Below are 19,322 nucleotides of genomic sequence, written 5' to 3'. Positions count from 1 at the left end.
GTCTCCTAAAAACAGAGGTGGCTAACTTCATGGCACCCTTGCCAATGGAAACTAGATGCATGACTGCCGAATCATACATCAGTGCACTGTACGAACACATACATAAATGCATGGAACTAGCCAAACTCAACAGAATCAAGACGCTCGCCTCCAAAAAAAGCAAGCCAATCTGGTGGTTCCCTGCCATTAATAAACTCTACAACAGAAGGAAGAAACTGTTGCAGAAAAAGGTGAAGTCCCAAGACTGGGAAAATTCCCTTATTAGCCTCAACAAAAAGTTGAGATCGCTTATCAAAACCTCTAAAGCCAGCAAGGAAGGCAGCAACAGTGGTAGATACTAAAACCAGCCACAAAGATTTCTATAGTTATATCAAGAATCTCCATGGCAATACCTAGATTTGCTCTGAGTTACTGCACAATGGTATCTCCTATACTGAGCCAACAGATATTGCCAACATACTGGCCAACAGATTCAGTGCCAACTTTATCCCTTTCTCCCCCATAAAGGACCAATCTCAATACCAGAAGAATGCCAGGTACCCAGCATTACTGCAGCACAGATTAAAACTGCATTGTCCAAGGCCAAGAATACAACTTCCATGGGACCTGACAATATCCCTGGCTGTGTTCTACATGAATTTCAAAGTGAACTGGCACCACATCTGTGTGTCCTGTTCACTCACAGCCTCACCTCAGGCTTTGTCCCTACAGAATGGCGCACTGCTGCAGTCATCCCTCTCCATAAAGGAGGAGTGACTACGGACCCTGAAAATTATCATCCCATTAGCCTGATGAGTCTGATATGTAAGGCTATGAAGCACATCATCATGGACCTAATTAAAAAGGATATAGGCAATCTCCAAACTCTAGATCCCATGCAATTTGGTTTTGTGAAAGGTAGAGCATGCCTGCTCAACCTGGTTGACTTCTTTGAGTCGGTCACCAGAGCTCGGCATGAAGGTAAGGGAGTTCATACAGCCTACCTTGATCTGGCCAAGGCCTTTGATACCATTCCTCACTCAGGAATTATTGATAAACTCATCAAACTAGGCATCAACCCCTATATCATTAGCTGGGTTGCAAATTGGCTCACAGATAGAACCTACAGTGTGAAAGAAGCTGACTCCAAGTCAGACTGCCGACCAGTCAAGAGTAGAGTCCCATAGGGATTGGTCCTGGGTCCTCTCCTGTTTGGAAGCTGGGAGCCATTATTAGCTCCCCAAGTGATGCAGATATCCTACAGAAAGCCCTCCCTGAGACCAATGACTGGTGACAAAAACATGGCCTTAAGCTTAATGCCAAAAAATGCGTTGTCATCCCCTTTGGGAAAAACTCAGTTCCCACTAATTATCACATTGATGGGAATCCACTGAACACTGAAGGCATTATAAGAGATCCGGGGACACAGTTTGACAGCATCCTCTCCTTCAACCACCACATTGCCACTGTGGTCAGAAAGTCCTTTTATGTGGCACATCTCAATACCAAATGCTTTGCTTCCAGGAAGAAAGAGGTCATCATTTCTCTCTACTCTTCTATCATTAGACCAATCATAGAGTATAATGCCCCATTTGTCATGTACCTCACTAGACACCTGCAATAGCTGGAGAGACCACAAAAGTACCTCACAAAGAGGATCCTAGGCCTTAAACCCATGTCCTACATGGATAGACTCAAAAAACTCCAGCTATTCTCTGTCTCATATCGTCTACTAAGAGATTATCTCTGCTTAACGTACAAAGCCATGTCTAACCAAGCTCTGTTAGAAATGCTGCATCTAAAGAAATCCCAATCCTTCCACACCACATGCTCCAGATATCTCAACCTCATTATCACAATCAGCAGAACATGATGAAGGGACAGGTTCATAACCCAGAGACTGCTCATGCTCTGAAACAGACTTCCCATACATGTCAAGCAGAGCACCTCACTGGTACTCTTCAAGAGAAATCTTGATGAGTGGATGGGAAATAGAAAGTTCACCCCGGGGATCACTCCAGTGGGTCTACTTGATAGAGGCACTGAGAAGTAACATCAAGCAGTACAATCCTAGCACACTTCTGTGGGCTAGGCTTGTAAAGCCTCCAGGGCAATTAGCCTAGTATACACCTATGAACCTATGAACCCTTGCTCAGGTGATAGGGAACAAATGAGTCTCTTTATGAGGAGGGGGCTAATAACTGACATACTGCTGGAGCAAAGAGAAAAAAAAAGAAATTCACATAAATATACTCAACTATAAAACAATAATTGTAAGTTTACAGTATTGTCAGATATAAGGAATAAATAGCTAAAAAGTCTACATTGTACAGTAAACATTATTTAAAGCAACAACTGTAAAATACTAATTTTACAAGACTGATGTACATACAAAATTAAAAAAAAATGACATTAGTTACTCTGTGGTCTGAAGAAATGCATGCCTGTAATAAATATATATTTTAAAGTACTGAAACTGACATTTGCTGTGTTTATGTTCATAAATTAAAATATTCATAGCTGTACTACATTTTATAGGATATTCTTCTAAACTCTTCCCGTGAACAAACTTCAATCACAAATGTTAAGCTTGTGTAATAGTTGGAAGATCACAATTTAGCAATGAATTGAGAAATTTGACTTAATTTGCTCATGTAATAAAGTATGTCAGACAGCTAGCTAGCTAGCTGGATATGTTAGATAAAAGTTTTATTTACAAAATAAGGGAAACATTGAAAAAAAACTTCAAATCATTGCCTGTGCTAAAATCCACTATAAAGCTCACGGCAACCCTAAATGGCATTTCATTACTTTAAAGCAACTGCATACTTTTTACTGTATTTTACAGCTATAAACAAATCTGCACGCTTGTATTAAAATTGTCTGCCTCACAGGGCCTGATAAATAAGGTTTTTACTGTCACATTGTTTGTAAAGCTTTTCTAGCTAGTTTCACTGTGTGTGAGGTATTAACTGGACATTGTCTCCATTTGTTAAACATTTGTTTGTGTTTGTTTGTTCTGATTTCCTGCCAAGGAGTGTATCATATAATGGATTGTTTGCAGAGGCTGTGTGTCTGAGCACATGTTCCAGGCCATCTCAATTTAGCAAAAAACATTTTGCATTTTCAGTGAGAGTGAAGTATTTATGGTCATTGGTTGATTGGGGTTACCTTGAGTATGGCTTGGAGTAAGCACCTCACTGGTTCTTTCGAGCTTTTTTTAAAGTTGTTTCAGGTTTAAACTTTCTGTTACTTAAGAAGTTACCTTGTTAGTGTTTCTGCCATTTCACACAGAGCCAATTGGAGGAAGGACACCAAACAAAACTCTGATCTGTGATGTATAAGTATCCTTTTTTTGTTTATTTTTACTAGTTATTTATAGCACTTTTATTGTCTGCTGCATATCTTTTTACTGGATTTTATAGCTATAAACTAATCTGCATGCTTGTACTAAAATTGTCTGCCTCACAGGGCCTGATAAATAAGGGTTTTACTGTCACACTGTTTGTAAATCTTTTCTAACTAGTTTCACTGCGTGTGAGGTATTAACTGGAAATGTTCTCCATTTGTTAAACATCTGTTTGTGTTTGTTTCTTCTGATTTCCTGCCAAGGAGTGTATCATATAATTGATTTAGTTTCCTACCCTCCCTCCCTATTGGTATTGTGTTCTTATACTTGGTGGCTTTGCAGTTGGCCACCCCTTCTGTAAATTTGATCTGGGACACTCCTCCCAGTCTAGTGTCATTAGCTCATTCTACCTAGTACAGAGAGAACATTTGAGAAGGCAAACCCACTTAGTTTGCTAACCTTGAATTATCATCTGCTCCTCCTTTCTCCCTTTCCACTTTACTAACAAAAAATTATAAGCTTGTTTCCTGCCTTTCTTGTAACTAGACTAGTCCAGATACAGATTTGCTGTATCCAGGACTGTTTTTTTTTTCCTCAAATTTTTTTTTATTTTTCAAATACGTTTGAATAAATTCCATAGTATTTATACATAACATCTTAAATAACTATGTACACTATTTACATTATCCTGACACTTTAACATATCTTAATATATGCAGTTACTTTATAAGTATGTTCAATCCATTATCAGAGTGACTGATCAATTATATAGTGTCAATCAATGATAAGACTTTTCCCCAAGGGTTGTTGATAAATGGCTTTGGATAAAAAGTCTTAGTTCTTTAAATTTAATTATGCAGGACTGTTGTTAAGTTTCGGAGCCCCCCCCCCCAAGCCTTTTTGTGTTGCAGGGAAGCCTTTTAGCTTATCAGTGGAAATGGTAAGCCCAGAAAATTGGCTGTTTGGGCAGTTTTTCCATATCTTTCAACTTTCTGGTTTAAAAGTCCACATTTGCGCTTTTCCCACCTTTCCTGTAACTAGACTAATCCAAATACATATTTGCTGTATCCAGGACTGTATGTAAGCTTTTGAGACCACCAAGCCTTTCTGTGTTAGAGGGAAGCCTTCTAGCTTATCAGTGGGAGTGGTAAACAATAGGTAGCCTATCTATCACAAGATGAGTGGTTTCTGGACCAGAAATTGTAGTTTATTGGCCGTCTAGGTAGTTTTTCCATTTCCTTCAACTTTCTGGTTTAAAACCCCACGTTTGCACATGTTCCCCATCTTTCCTGTAACTAGTCTAGTCCAGTTACAGATCTGCTGCATCCAGGACTGTTTGTAAGCTTCTGAGCTGTGCCAAAGTCTGCTCTTTAATTTTTCCCTTAGATCTACTAATTCTCTCCTTTCCTGCACTTTTACTAGCTTATTAGTCTAGCACTTTACTAGACTTCTTGTACCAATTATTGTAGCACACAGAAGTGTTACCAGCACTAAATATTCTACAAGGAAACAGCTCCAGTACTTATTTTTAATGCCCACCCGTCCAGGCATGACTAAAGGTCAGTCCCCTGTGCTTTCTATTATTAACCTGGTGAACTTGGACATCCTGAGGCAATGTAGCAACTGCCTCATGTACACTGACAACCCTCTGCTCTTATGTCCCAACATTCAGACTTGTGAGAGATGCACTTATATATCCAAATTGGAAGCCACTAACTCTCCAGACAAGACCGGAATAGCTAGTCAGGAGGAGAAGGTCAACCCTTGCACCACACCACATGGAACACATAGCCCTCCAGAGCACACACCAGCACTGCCTTCACATAAAAACACAAACCACACACCCACATACCTCCCGACTGTTCTGAATTACTCAGTTTTTACCAAGTTTTGGGGTCCAAAAATGGGGTGCCATGATTACTGAGTGGCACCAATTGATTTCTGATTTTTATTGTTTTTTATTTTTTACTTTTTTATTTTTCGCGCTTTGTCAGCTGACATCATCGCACACGTGATGACGTCAGCTCCGTCAGGGCTACCAGCCTTCGGAATTGAGCTTGCACATGTAGGCTCAAATCAAATGCTTTTGTGAGCGGGAATGGCTTGTTTGTATCGCTCACGCCTGGATTTTATTAGCTCCTGCCTGCTTTTTTGCTCAGCTAGCCTGCAATGGAATGTGGATATATTATGGCCAAACATCTCGCTCATTGGATTTTAGAAGACTCGGCATTCACAGTCGGTGTAGAAACTTTAACTGATATTGATGGTAAGCATGCAATATTGAATCAGATTACTTTTTCAAAGTAATGGTTTAGTTGAAGCTGGTAGTAAACATGCTGCACTTCCATTTGCTCCACATTATTTATGAGATAGTGCACCACATTTTGGAGATTGAAGTTTGAGAGTTATGACTCCAATAAATAGAACATTGTCTCTTGTGATCAGCTTTATTATTTTTCAATATAAATTTGTCGATATTATTTATTAATTCAAAAGCATCGCCATATATTTGGTCATCCCGAAATGGATAAGTGAAAGATTCTTGCAAGCATTTATTTCCTGAAGATTCAGTCATGGGTTAAAAGAGTTCTTGCAACTAACAAATAAGTAGGAATAACTAAATCAGTCGATAGTTGAACTGCATACCCTATAAATCTATTTGTATTTCTTTTTCACAAAACAATCATTCTGGTGAAATGGAGCTGTGTGTATGGCAAGAGCCCGGCACATTTTTCAGATAATGAATGGAAAAAAAACACTACAGTCACCTCATTTAAACATTAATTTATTTATTTACATACTTATTTATTATTGTAGCAGTTATTAACTACCATTAAACAATGATCCTGAAGCAACTATTCCATTCCTTTGCAGAATGCATCGAGTCCAGTGTATAATCATCGGCACAGGGCACAAAGTTTACTGTCAATCTTCAAATGAAGACTGTTGTATTACACCAAACATTCCTAACGAGTAATACACATAGACGGTATCTGGCCAGTTTGATAGCTAGAGAGAGAAGAGAGAGACTAACTTGTATTTTAAGCATTTCTTGTTTGCAGTTAGTTGTTAGAACTAACTGGTATTTGAAGCAGCACTCTACATGTATGCTGTTGGTGACCATCTCTTTTGGGTACGAGTTAGGGCCTCCCATTTCTCTGAATTGAGTTTATCAGTGCAGGACATTGGGACTTTTAACTATTGACTCTCTATTCATAGACTCACTTTGTGATTGCTTTAATTTTTACACCTGATGTAATACCTGAACAAAATGTTGATCTGAGTGTACCTGCTTCAATAGTATATATAGCTGAAAACTTAATTACTTGTGAACATATGTTGCGAATGTGTTGTTTTGCTTGCATGTTTTCAGTTTGAGTTTCTCTCCTTGGATTTCTGATGAACATGCTACAACTTTGTCAACCAACACTGCATAATAAAACATGGTACACATTTTTGTATGTTTAAACTTTTGATTCTGAGTCACGAATAAACGGATAAAATGTATGACATGTTTTTATCTGTCCACTTTATCACCACTACCCAATGCAGCGAGAAATTATTAATCCTTGTACTAAGTACATTCACAATCAGGATGTCTGTCATTATTTTATTTTCTTAACACTCTCATGAAGGTATCTGCCATTATGGTTAACTTGAAATTGTTATCCTTTTAATAAGGCAACCTCTTTAACTCCATTAACTCCAAGGCTTATCCTATCAAAGTTAAGTATCAAAGCACACAGTTGGTTCACTGTATGTACATTGGAAGTAAATTAATATAAAATCAAAATATGCTCTAATTTAAAACAAATACTTATTTTACAAATATTTCATGGAAAATGGTGAGGGGTAGCTAAAAGTTAAATATGCCATATGTATGGTCTTGATACATTCTCTCTGTTCTAGGTATGTATACCAGTTGTGGTTTGTCATGTATTCAGAAATCTTTGTAATCTTGAAATGAGTTTTTGTCATCTTTTTTGTGTGATCTGATGCCATTGTGCATAGGCCATCCTTTCTAGGAAGTGTTATAGTAAGGGCCCAGTTTATCCACCATTGGCCCGATACATTTTCTTTGGATGTGGTGTGAGTTTCAATGCTGTTTCAATAAATGTGAGTTTCAAGGGCAGATAAGTTTTAATGCCAAGCCTATTTTCATTGTGAGACAGTGTTGCTTTGTTTACCAGATGTCTTTTAGTGTTTCGGCATTGTTGTTCTGTAAAATGTAAAAATAAAATTCAAATAATCATTGTAGAAGTAAAGCAGTATGCATACATTAGTGTTTATGGTAAATGGGGTGAAACAGCCAGATAATGGGACATTGGAATGGCTGCAGGGGGACTCTGATGTCATATTTTGGTTGTCTGTTCTTCAGTTTGTGTTTGAAAGTCGGTATCCCACAATTCCATTGGAGTGGGTGGGGTTACGTAATTGTGTATGCAAATTAGATGTTAATCAGCATACATATTTGTACCTATTTTTCATGGGCCTTGTCCAGATTTTTGATGTTTCCAGGTTGAGAGGTATGCACACCCACCTTTGTGGAGATTCTCAATAAAAATCTACCCAAACAGCAGAGACCTCCAAGGCACAAGCTCACTCAACCAACACAACACAACCCTAATCACGAGACACATAAATCTCTTAAACAGTGTGCCACTCAACCAAAGCCACTAAGGCAAAATAGCATGCCCAACACACTAGACATAGGTGACTCAATAGTGAGGCACACTGATTTTCCACTCACTAGGTTGAATAAGGAGCCAGTAACAGTCAGCTATCTGTCAGTGCCAGTATCCGCCACATAATGCACACACTCAGATCCCTCAACAACAGGTAAAATATGATTCTGTCATTGTACATGTGGGTGTGAATGACCTGAGATGTACCTCCCTGGACTACATGAAAAGAGATATGGAGGAGTTCTTGGATTATGTAGCCCTGGCGGGTATGACCCTAGCCCTGAGCAGTATCCTACCATCACCTAGAATGATACCAAAGTACAAGTAGAAAATGATTGATTTCAATAATTGGCTAAGTTTCTGGTGTGATTCTAAGGGGATCCAATATCTGTCTGCCTGGAATGTCATGATTGACAGACCTCAATGCTTTGCCAGAGATGGCATGCATCTGTCACCCCTGGGCTTCCAGATACTGGCCAAGGCTCTGGCCATCGCTATAGTGCCATTTTTAGGTGGTGCTCCAAAGACCACATTACCACCTAACAGCTACAAATAGATGCAATCTGAGGGTCATGCTGCTCAATGCTAGAAGTCTAAATCTCAAAATGCACTCGCTCAAAGCACTTAATAAAATGGAAAACATTAACATTGGTGCCATAACAGAGACCTAGTTCAAGGCAGCAGAAAGCAACCCTGCACTACCAGGCTAAAACTCATTCCACACCTTTCTGCCCCAGAACCTGGATCAATGCTCCAAAGGTGGTGGTGGTTCCATATTCATGAAGGATTTCCAAACCTCCAGACTAGTAGCCCAACATAACTCATTTGAGATACATCAGGTGCAGCTAACATTGGGTAAGACAGCGATTCAGGTTGCAGCCTGCTATATGTCCCCAACCATGTCCCAAGATTCACACTCCATGTTCCTAAGCACCTTGGAGAATATTAGGGTCCAATCTAACACTGTCATACTGGGTGACTTCAACTACCCCTCCATTAACTGGAAAAACTACTCATGTACCAATACACTTGCCCAACATTTCCTGTAATTCGTTAATTCCAATGTCCTGGATCAGATCATTCTGATCCCCACTAGAGATAGCAACATCCTTGACCTGGTTATTATTAACATGGGTGACCATTGTTCTACACTAATAGTCATCTCCTCCCTGGTTAGATCCAACCACAAACTAATCACCTTGGACAGCCACAAACCCCCCTGCAAAGGTAACCCACCATGAAAAACTTCTCCAAAGCTAACTTTGGGCTCCTAAAAACAGATGTGGCTAATTTCACGGCAACCATGCAAATGGAGATCAGTTGCATGACTGCCAAGTCATACATCAATGCACTGTACGAATACGTACATAAATGCATGGATCTCACCATACCCAGCTGAACCAAGATGTTCTCCTCCGAAAAAAGGAAACCAATCTGGTGGTCCCCTGCCATAAACAAACTCTACAACAGAGGGCAGAAACTGATGCAGATCAAGGTGAAGTCCCAAGACTGGAAAAACTCCCTTATCAGCTTCAATAAAAAGTTGAGATCCCTCATCAAATCCTCTGAAACTAGCTATGAAAACAAAATTGCAATAGATAAAGAAAACCACAAAGCCTTTTATAGTTATGTAAAGAATCTTCATGGCAATACCCAGATTTGTTCTGAGATACAGCACAATGGCAAATCTTGTACCGAGCGAGCAGATCTTGCCAATATACTGGCCAACAGATTCAGTGCCAAATTTACCCTCCCCCCCAAGGGACCAGTCACAATACCAGTAGATTGCCAGGCACCCGTTATTACTGCTGCACAGGTTAAAACAGCACTGTCCAAGGCCAAGAATACAGCTTTTATGGGACCTGACAATATCCCTGGCTATGTTCTACATGAACTATAGAGTCAACTGGCACCTCACTTGTGTGCTCTGTTCAATCACAGCCTCACCTCAGGCTTTGTCCCTACTAAATGGCACATTGCTACAATCATCCCTCTTCACAAAGGAGAAGCAACTACAGACCTTGGGAAATATTGCCCCCATTTGCCTGACAAGTCTGATATGCAAAACTATGGAACACATCATCATTGACCTAATAAACAAGGAAAATACTCAATTGTATTTATTACTGCTTGGTGTAACTCATTCTAAGCCTTTTGGTTTAAACACTTGGGCTTCGGACCAGTTGTTTTGCACTGAGAGGGTTTGTGGTCTGCACTGTTGTGGCAGAACAGGTAGCTTACATCCTTCTAGGTTGGGAACTGCTGATTGAGGGCTCAGTGTCTTATTCTAAAAGTGTATTAATTCTGGTTTAAGCACTTGGGCTTTCAAGCCAGTTATTTTACATTAAGAGGGTTCGTGGTCTGCACTCTTGTGGGAGGAGAGGCTGGACTCTGCCCTTCTGAGATGGGAATTTCTGGTTAAAGGCTTATAGTGCATGCATATCTGAACTGTTTCTTACTGAAGTTGGTGCGCCTTGTTTGCTGTGGCATAGACTGGATTCGGGCCTGCTGGATCTAGCTTTGTTTGTGTAACTTGAGCACTAATCCAGACATTCTCTAAAGTATTCAATTGTATTTATTACTGCTTGGTTGTAACTTGATTAAAGTGTAGCTATCATTCTAAGTCTTTTGGATTAAGCACTTGGGCTTCAGACCTGTTGTTTTACATTAGGAAGGTTTGTGGCAAGCACTGTGGTGGCAGGACAGGTAGCTTTCATCCTTCTAAGTTGGGAACTGCTGATTGAGAGCCCAGTGTCCAAGTGTATTAGTTCTGGTTTAGGCACTTGGGCTTCAGGCCAGTTATTTTAAGCCCAGTGTCCAAGTGTATTAGTTCTGGTTTAGGCACTTGGGCTTCAGGCCAGTTATTTTACATTAAGAAGGTTCGTGGTCTGCACTCTTGTGGGAGAAGAGGCTGGACTCTGCCCTTCTGAGCTGGGAATTTCTGGTTAAAGGTTTATAGTGCCTGAATATTTGAACTGTATCTTACTGAAATTGGTACACCTTGTTTGCTCTAGCATAGACTAGATCCAGGCCTGCTGAATCTAGCTTTGTTTATATGCTTGTTGTTTGTTTGCTTGTTATTTCCCTGGAAGCTAATTCCACCTAATATGCAATCTCTCAGCGCTTCTGTGGATCACTAGTGATATCTGCATTGCTTACTGTACTTATTTCCTTGTTTCACTTGAAAGAAAGTTACTGTTTGTCGTTTTTGCATTTAGTTACTTGTAACACATTGCACTCAAGTTACCTGGCACTTGCTCACTAAAGCAATTATATAAGTCAGCACTAAAAATTAAAAGCACTACACCCTCACTCCCCACTGGCCCTTGTTTTCAATTAAGGATTTCCCAGTATTATTCTAGCATGTCCAAAGGTCAGTTGTCAATCTCCTCTCCGGTCCAGCTGGTGAATCTGGGAATCTTGAGGCAATGTTATAACTGCCTCATGTACACAGACAACCCTCTCCTCCTCCCACATAACACAATTACTTGCGAGAGATGCAGCTATTTAGCCAAACTGGAGGCTGAGCTCTCTCAACTCAGGACTGGCAAGACCAGACAGGAGGAGAAGGCAACTACACACACCACAAAACCAGCCTCACATAATGCTACCACTCCACTGAATCAAACACATAAACACACAAAGACATACTCGGAGGCTCTGAGTAAAAATGACCTAAACAGCAGAGGCCTCCAAAGCAGACACCCAAACAACTGCTACCTCAAGACACCCCACAAGCAACACATAAACCACAAAAGCAGTGTGCAAAGCAGTCACAGCCCTTAAGGCCAAATACAACACCAAACATACTTGTCATAGGTGACTCCATAGTCAGACACACTGACGTCCCACTCACCAGGCTGAACAAGGAGAGGGTCACAGTAAGCTGCCTATCGGGTCCTAGAATCCGCCACATAACACAAGCACTCGTGTCACTCCACGGCAAGTACAAATATGACACAGTCATTGTCCATGCTGGTGTGAGCGACCTGAGACGTACCTCCCTGGACTACATGAAAAGAGACATAGAGGAGCTCTCTGATTATGTAGCCCAGGCAGGTATGACCCTGACCCTGAGCAGTATCCTTCCTTCACCAAGAATGATGCCACAATATAGAGACAAGATGATCAGCTTTAACAATTGGCTTAATGTCTGGTGTCATTCAAAGGGGATCCAGTGTCTGTCTGCCTGGGATGACATGCTTGACAAGCCACGCTGCTTCAAGGGACGGCTTGCACCTGTCACCCTGGGATTCCGGATATTGGCTAAGGCTCTTGCCACCCCCATAGTGCCTTTTTAGGCAAGGCTCAAATTCTAAACCTACCACCCTAGAAAACAAAAATGGGAAGAAACTGAGGGTAATGCTGCTCAATGCCAGAAGTCTAAATCTCAAAATGCACGCACTCGAGGCCCTTCTCAGTATGGAGAACATCGATGTCTGTGCTGTAACTGAAACCTGGTTCAAGGCTCCTGAGAGCACCCGGCACTATTAGGTTTTACCTCATATCATGCGTTCCGGCCCCAAAACCTGGACCACACCACAAAAGGAGGGTGTATCCATATTCATAAAGGATACCCACACCTCCAGGTTGGTGGCAACGCTAAGCTTCGGAAACCATCCAGGTGCAACTAACCATAGGCAAAACTGCTCTACAAATTTTAGCATGCTACAGGCCACCCTCTCAAACTCAGGAACCCCACACAGCCTTCCTGAAGACACTGGAGGGTATAAATGTATCTCCAAACACCATCATATTGGGTGACTTCAACTACCCGAATATAGACTGGGAACATTACTCAAGCCTTAACTTTCTAGCCCAATGGTTCCTGGAGTTCATAAATTCAAATGCCATGGAACAGCTAGTCACTGTTCCCCCGAGAGGAGAAAATATACTAGATCTCATTGTCACAAACATGGGGACAAAATGCTCCTCACCGGAAGTATATCCCTCATTGGTGAGATCTGATCATAAACTAATCTCACTGGAAATCCACATCCCGCCCCCACCCCAAACAAAAAAGACCACAGTGAAGAACTTCTCTAAAGCAAACTTCACACTACGCAAGACTGGTGTGGTATCCTTCAAGGCCCCTGAGCCAGTGGAAACCACAACCCAAGCTGTGGAAGCCCTTACAAATGCCTTCTATGAACACCTCCAGGACTGCATGGATCAGGCAATCCCAAATAAAACCAAGACTCTTTCCACAAAGGGCAAACGTCCAGTCTGGTGGACCCCAGCCATTAACAAACTTTACAATAAGAGGAGAAAGCTATTACATGATAGAACAAAATCCATAAAAGGGAAGTCACCCTGATCATTATTAGTAAAAAATACGAGCACTCATAAAATCAACTAAGGCCAATTTTGAGAGAAAAATTGCCATGGATTCAAAGGACAATCATAAGGCCTTTTTCAGCTATGTTAGGAACCTGGGTGGAAACTCCCAGATATGCTCAGAATTAGTCCAATATGATACAAAAATCACTGAACCCACAGACATTGCCAACATACTGGCAGACAGGTTCAGTGCAAACTTCAACCCCCTCCCCTAAAGGAGAGATAACTATCCCAGCCGAGTGTAGCCTCCCAGACATCTCAAATGCGCAGGTGAAAGCTGCTCTCTCTAAAGCTAAAAACACAGCATCAATGGGACCGGATGGTGTCCCCAGCTGTGTGCTACACGAGCTAAATGAGGAATTAAACCCGCACATAAGGCAGCTGTTTAATCTCAGCCTTACCACAGGATACGTGCCCAAGGAGTGGCGTACGGCAACTGTGGTCCCACTCCACAAAGGCGGCGCCTCTACGGACCCTGGTAATTACCGCCCCATAAGCTTAACAAGTCTAGTCTGCAAAGCTATGGAGAGGATCATAATGGAGCTCATAAACAAAGATATAGGGGACTTGCAGACATTGGACCCGACCCAGTTTGGCTTCGTCAAGAGAAGATCATGCCTTTTGAACTTAGTCGACTTCTTTGAAACAGTCACCAAGGCCATTGATGAGGGAAAGGCAGTCCATACAGCCTACCTTGACCTTGCAAAGGCTTTCGACACAATACCACACTCAGGTATTGTAGAAAAACTTACCAGCTTAAATGTAAACCCATATGTCACAAGATGGGTTGCAAACTGGCTTAAGGACAGAACCCACAGGGTTAGAGTTGCTGGCGCTATGTCAGACTCCAAGCCGGTCACAAGTGGTGTCCCACAGGGCTCGGTCCTTGGCCCCCTATTGTTCGGCATCTACTTCTCAGAAGTACAGGCCAACATGGGAGGACTTTGGCTGACAAAATTTGCTGACGACTGCAAACTGGGCGCCATAGTGGAAAGTGCATCAGACACGGATATCCTTCAGAAGGGACTCACGGAAACAGATAGCTGGTGCCAGAGCCATGGCCTGAAGTTAAACGCCAAAAATGTGTAGTCATACCCTTCGGGAAAAACAAGGTAACCCCAAGCTACCATATAGGTGGCAATCCACTAAGCACAGAAGAGGTTATCAGGGACCTGGGGACCCAGGTTGACAGTGGCCTTTCTTTTGACACTCACGTTGCTAAAGTGGTTAGAAAGACCTTCTACATTGCCCACCTGATCATGAAGGATTCACATCCAGATCTAGTGAGGTCATTGTTCCCCTGTACTCTTCACTTATCAGACCAATGATCGAGTACAATGCCCCATTCGGGATGTATCTCACCCGACATCTGCAGCAATTGGAGAGACCCCAAAAGTTCCTCACCAAAAGGATAAAGGGACTCCAAAATCTGTCATATGCTGCCAGATTGAAGAAACTCCAGCTCTATTCAGTCGCATACCGTCTGCTCAGAGGTGACATGTGCCTGACATACAAGGCCATGTCCAACCCGGAATTAATGGACATGCTCCACCTCAAAAAATCCAAATCCACCAAAACCACTAGAGCAAGCGACTTAAACCTTAGCACGGATATAAATAGGACGTGCTGGAGGGATAGATTTATCACTCAGAGACTCCCTATGCTGTGGAATAAAATCCCGGTCCATGTGAGGCAGAGCACCTCACTAACTCTGTTCAAGAGAAATCTTGACCTGTGGATGGGAGATCGTAGGTTTACCCCGGGAATCATCTCTGTGTCACTGCTGGACAGAGGCACACCAAACTAATGGGCACAGTATTTTTTCATATAAGGGGTGGCGTAAGCCACAAAAATTTGGACTAGGCTTATAAATGCCTTAGGGCAGATAGCCTAGTATAAACCTATGAACCTATGAACCTATGAATATACAAACCCTGGATCCCACACAGTTTGGTTTTGTGAAGGGTAGAGCATGCCTGCTCAACTTGATCAATTTCTTTGAGTCAGTCACAAGAGCTGTGGATGAATGCAAGGTGGTTCATACAGCCTCCCTTGATCTGGCCAAGGCATTTGATACCATTCCCCACTCAAGAATTATAGAAAAACTCACTAAGCTAGGCATCAACCCTTATATCACTAAATAGGTTGCAAACTGGTTCACAGATAGGACCCACAGTGTGAAAGTAGCTGACTCCAAGTCGGACTGCCGACCAGTCACGAGTGGATTCCCACAGGGTTCGGTCCTGGGTCCTCTCCTGTTTGGTATCTACTTCTCTGAAGTCCAGGCCAACATGAAGAGACTCTGGCTGACAAAGTTCACAGATGATTACAAGTTGAGAGCTATTATCAATTCACCGAGTGATGCTGACATCCTAGAGAAAGGCCTCCCTGAGACCAACGAATGGTGTCAGAACCATGGCCTTAAGCTCAATGCCAAAAAATGTGTCATCACTCCCTTTGGGAAAAACCCGGTTCCCATGAATTACAAAATCAGTGTTAGTCCATTGAACACAGAAGACGTTATAAGAGATCTGGAAACTCAGGTTGACAGCAACCTCTCTTTTTACCACCACATTGCCATTGTGGTCAGAAAGTCCTTCTATGTGGCATATCTCATTACTAAGGGTTTCGCATCCAGGAAGAAAGAGGTCATTGTCTCCCTCTACTCTTCCCTCATTAGGCCAGTCATTGAGTACAATGCCCCGTTTGGCATGTAACTCACTAAACACCTGCAACAACTGGAGAGGCCACAAAAGTACCTCACAAAGAGCATCCTAGGCCTTAAACATTTGTCTTATATGGACAGAGTATGAAAAGACTCCAACTATTCTTTGTCTCATATCGCCTACTTAGAGGCAATCTCTGCTTGACTTTCAAAGCCATGTCTGACCCAGCTCTATAAAAATGCTACATCTAAAGAAATCCCAATCCCTCCACACCGCATACTATAGAGACCTCAACCTCATTACCACAATCAACAGTACAAGCTGGCGGGACAGATTCATAAAAAATATGTGCTCCAACCACAGTTTGAATCTTCTCTATTCAGAGCCAGTAAATAATCCAAAACGAATGAGATAGAAAACTCACTTTAATTTAAAACACAAAACAAAGCTTTCTGGAATAACCCTTCCTCAGTGTTACTTAATACATTTTGAATTAAAAACATTCACTTTATATAGCAAGGACAGACAAGACACCACATGACACAGCCAGCCTATAAAATAACATAAAAAAATACATAAAAAAAATCAATTAAATTATTAAAGCTATATCTCTATATTTAAAACATAATAGCACATCTTTTAAGTTAATTAATGTTTAAAACTTATCATAAAGCACAATATGAATGCAGTTCATAGAATGGCCCACATACATATTATAATATAAATAGTATGAACAAATGAAGACATAATTAATGATATTGTTTTTGCTTAAATTCCAGCATTGGCTTAATAGTAATTTGTATTGTTTTAGTGTCTTCTTCTCTTTTGTATAGTGTGGTGTATTTTCATTACATTGTGGTTTAAATGTATTCAGTTTTGTATTGCATACTTAAACTGGGAAAGAGACAAGAGCTTGGGAGTCACACAGAAATTGAAAATTCCCCCACCATGGTGCTGTTGTGTTTTTAAACTCAAACTGACTCTCTAGTTGCCTGTCCTTTATGTTAATTAGACCACTTATTTCATTCCCTCTCCTTTTTCATTGGGTATTGTCGGTAAGCACAAAAATATAATTTTGTAAAGTCAGTCTCCTTCAACTATTTAAATTTATAACTAGCGACTCTACCCATAGATTGCTAAAGCTAGAGTTGTCTCTTCTTTCATATCTAACTGCTTAGTGCACATTGCAGCTTTTAGGATATTATCTATTTTTTTCCATCTTACCTTAAAAATCTGCAACATCTGGTCCAAGACCACCAATTGTTGGAAAGCCCACATTCTACCTCTCAGCAGTCATCTTGGGATCAGTGCTTCTGTTTTGCTCCTGGTACGGGAAGGAGCACGGAGACATTATTTTTTGAAAACTGCTCATCACTAGGAAGCCTGATAACTGCTTCATAGGTATCAGCCTGGAATTTCCGCTTCTATTTTGCTGCTTGTGAGAGAAGGAGCTTTAACTGTCTCTTATTGGGTGGTGAGTGTCTGAGGGACCTTCCTGATTGGGCTGGCTGCTATTCAAGACATTTACTAGAAAAAACTATAGCAGGTCTACAGCCCCTGCCTCATCTAGGACAAGACAACTGATTACCAAAGAGCCTGCATTGCAGACTGGGATTGGTGCCACTGTTTTGTTTCTGGTGAGAGAAGTAGCAAAGGGGCATTGTATCCCAGGAGCATGAAGATGTGGTAGTAGTAGCCAGGTAGTAGACAGGTGAATCCACACTATTCGTCATTCTTGACAAAGCTAATTCTATTTTTCTTTCAGTAAGTACTGCTTAATTAACTATTGTCCCACCTAACTTCAGAATAGCTTCCTTAATACTTCATCTATAAATCATCAGGGTCTACTTTATTAGTTTCCCCCTCAAGTGTCTGGCAGTACCCTGTATACACGCAGGCACCTTGATTCAACACTTTTCCTGTAAAACCACCATTGAAATTTCACCAATACCTAATTGAGCACAGGACAATTAGTTTGTACAGTGAAAATCACTACCCCAAGAGTTGCAAATCAGATATTCCTAACTTTACTTTATATTCTCACTGCAACTGTTTAGTCAATAAAAAAGGACCTGCTACCTTTATGAACTTTCCCACTATCTTCTTTACCAGCTTTGTGGATATGGACATCCTTAGGCAATGTAGAAATTGACTCATGTTTACTAACAACCAGCCAATTCTCAAGCAAACAAACTGATAAGGTATATGAGAAATGTATTTACAAAATGCCACTGGAAGCAAGGATTTCACACAAAAGTACTCCTAATGTCATTCAGGTTGTCAGTTGTACATATACTGCACCCATTACACATAGTACAAAGCAGGCACATAGGCCCACATATGCTGAGGTACTTACACGTACCGTTCCTAAACTCCAAAGGCATCCTTGACAAAGTACGCACTACAAATGCCCTCAGTAGCCTTGAATGCATTATTTCATCAACACATATAGCCACATCTCATGGAGCGTCTACTTCTAAGCCGATAAGGCAAGCCCCTACAAATTTCACCATTCTGGTCATTGGAGGCTCCATTAAGAATCACACTGATTTTCCTCTCACCAAGCCGAGTAAGGAGAAAGCCATGGTTAGTTGCTTATTAAGGACCATGATCCAACACATTACACATGCACTCAGGTCATTGGAGTACAAGTACCAGTATGACTCAATCATAGTCCATGTGGATGCAAATAACATTGAGACATACCTCACTAGACAATGTGATATGAGTCATCATGGAGCTAACAGTGTCCTAGGTTGGTATGAGACTAGCATTTAACAGCATTTTACCTTCTCCATGGATGATGCCACAATGCAAACAGAATATGACTGACTTTAATAATTGCCTTAATTTTTTGTGTCATTCTAAGGGGGTTCAATATTTGTCAGGAGATGGATAAAAGATCATGCTACTTTTCCAAGGATGGTCAAGGTTTTTGAATATTAGCTAAAACATTGTCCTTCCTCATAGTGCCTTTTTTAGGCAATGCTAAACTGAAAACACTGCTGACATTGCAAATAAAAACCAAGAAAATGTAAAGATGTTACCAATGCTAGAAATCTAAACAAGAGACACCACCCTCTATAAGCTCTCCTCACCCTAGAGAATGCTTACATCTGCACAGTCAATGAGACATGGTTTAAGCTGCAGAGAGCTCCCTGACAGCAGTGCAAAGCTATAATGCCTTCTACACATTTCAACCAGTTACTACACAGACAGAGACTCTATTTACATCATACCTCAAGGATGATGTACTTGGGCTACTCCACATTCAAATCAGCATACAACTTCATTTCAAGCTAT

The sequence above is a fragment of the Protopterus annectens genome, chromosome 10.part0 (genome assembly GCF_019279795.1).
Source record: "Protopterus annectens isolate FY-2018-M chromosome 10.part0, PAN1.0, whole genome shotgun sequence".
Lineage (NCBI taxonomy): Eukaryota > Metazoa > Chordata > Ceratodontiformes > Protopteridae > Protopterus > Protopterus annectens.
The sequence above is the reverse complement of the archived record's forward strand: the minus strand, read 5'-3'. Positions refer to the sequence as shown.